The sequence below is a fragment of the Dipodomys ordii genome, unplaced genomic scaffold (genome assembly GCF_000151885.1).
Source record: "Dipodomys ordii isolate 6190 unplaced genomic scaffold, Dord_2.0 Scaffold42, whole genome shotgun sequence".
NCBI lineage: Eukaryota > Metazoa > Chordata > Mammalia > Rodentia > Heteromyidae > Dipodomys > Dipodomys ordii.
In genome coordinates this window covers 540,563-543,046 of record NW_012267258.1, presented here as the reverse complement: position 1 = coordinate 543,046, position 2,484 = coordinate 540,563, and positions in this window count along the sequence as shown.

The window sequence follows — 2,484 nt, the reverse complement described above, 5'->3', positions numbered from 1 at the left end:
ATGGAACCAACCCAGATGCCCCTCAGTAGATGAATGAATCAAGAAAATGTGTTATGTATATATATATATATATATATATACATATACATACAATGGAATTCTATGCCTCTATCAGAAAGAATGACATTACCCCATTTGCTAGGAAATGGAAAGACTTGGAAAGAATTATATTAAGTGAAGTAAGCCAGGCACAAAGAAACACAGGTCCCATGGTTTCCCTTATTTGCAATAACTAGTATATAACTGAGACAAGCAGAAAAGGTCAGATAAGATGATGTTAAGCGAAATGAACCAAGATAAGGACACAAGTGGTTTTTTCTTTCTGCTATTGTTTCTAACATGCTTTTTTTTTAAAGGAGATATCTGATTGACTTTATTTTTTTCCAATTGCTATGTTTTTTTTTCAAATTCTTTATTGTGATTAAGTGATTATATAATTTCTCAAATTTCACAGTATTGTGGGACAGTGATGCTTAGTCAAAGTCACAAACACATATTCATAAGGTACCATGTGATTTTTTTTGTTGCTTTGTATGTCTCTCCCCACCATATAACCCCTGTTTTCACTGTATTTGCTGTTGGTATAATTTGGGGAGCAGAAGGGAAAAAACAAATTGTTTAAATAGGGATACAGGTTGACCCATTGCAACAATGAGATGTATAAGACACTATATGGGAAAATGAATTTACAATTTAGGTGGGGGGGGAGGGGGAAGGGGGAGGTGGGGGCGATGTAGTTGTGGAGATGGGAGGGAAAGGGATGGTAGGGGAAAAAGAGAGCAGGCAACAATGCTTGATAAGAAATGTACTCATTACCTTGCTCATGTGATTGTAACCCCTCTGTACAGTATTTTCACAATAAAAATCTTATCAAAAAATAAGGTGTTGAACTCCTTCATCTACATATGCTAGCTAGAAGCATCAGCTGTATGTATTGTATATGGGAGATGCATCTGTAGTGTTGGATCTGAGAAAAGTTTTGTCCTATCCCTCAACCATCTCTTCTACCCTTGCAGCTCATATGAGCAATCTGTCTTGAACAAGTTAAAATCCTGCCCAAATTTTCCCAGCCTATTAGTAAGAGAAGCCAAATTCAGATCCAGAACACTGCCTCCAAACACCCTGCCTTTTAATGACTTCAAGCTAATGGAAATGACTCTTCAAAAAGGATATTCTGTGATTTGCAGGTCCTGGGGCTTAAACTCAGGACCTGGATGCTGTCCCTGTGGGCTTTTATGCCCAAGGCTAGTGCTGCTCTACCACTTGGGCACCAGCTCCACTCCATTCCCCCCTCCCCCTTTTTTGGTGGATGATTGGAGATAAGAGTCTCAGGGACTATCCTTCTTGGGCGGGCTTCCAACCTCCATTCTCAGATCTCAGCTTCCTGAGTAACAAGGATTACAGGTGTGAGCCATTGGCACCCAACTTTCACTTTTTAAAATCAAAGGTAAGCATCCCCACCTCTCCCATCCCACTCCCCATATTTGAAAGTTACATTTCTTTGGAAACTATTTAGAGGTTACTGAAATGGTTAAAGATAAAAAAAAAATCCCTGGCAATAGCTACTGATAATATTGAGTAATAATTTCCTGGTATGTTTTTTTTAACCTCTTATTGATAGCATTAAAAATTAGCTGACATTAGTTACCCAGAGGAGGATTTCCCAGTTACATTTCCACTCCTATTTTACCATACATCCAATCTTTCCGGTTTCTTTATTTTTTAGTTGTGAAAATACTCATGATCGCTGCATGTTGAATCACACTGTCCATCGTTTCGTGCTTTTCGCTGAAACATCCTCCCATGAACATTCTCTCCCGTCATTAGTTTGGGGAAACATGATTTTTTAAATTGCTGTTCCTTCATATTAACGAGCCATAATTTATTTCAAAGCTTCTATTATTGCCTTCTTAGTGTCCAGCTTTCCACCAGGACAACTAAGCAAGCGTACATTTTGCATAGATCTTTATCTTGGTTATTTCCTCAAAGCCCCGAGGGGCGCGGGGGGGGGTGGGGAGTGGGGCTTTTGAGGAGATAATACTGAGCAGTAAAGGGGCTGGAGAGGAGCAGCTGCCCGGGACCGCATCCTCACCGAGGCCGCCGGCATCGACCAGCCCGGCTACGTCTTGGAAGGCATGCCAGGATTCGATCGCACAGGTCGCCGTGCCTCTCAGGGACGACAGCGGGAAGCCTCGCGGCGGGACCAGGGCAAGGATCCCCAGGGTTCTGACAGGGAGGGGGAGAACACCAGGCTAGGGACCGGGACGGAGGGCAGGAACTCGCGCCAGGGGAGCGCCGTTTGGCTGGGGGCGGGGCCCGGCGCTGATAAGGTAATTCTGCACGGTCCGGGGTGAGGGGGAGCCGCAGAGCCGGGGCAGGAGGCGGCACGTCCGCTCCGGCCTCCAGGAGCGCTGGGCTTTGCACGCCTCAGCGAAGTTGGCCGAGGCCCGAACCCCTCCCACCCCTTTAACAGGGACACTCCCC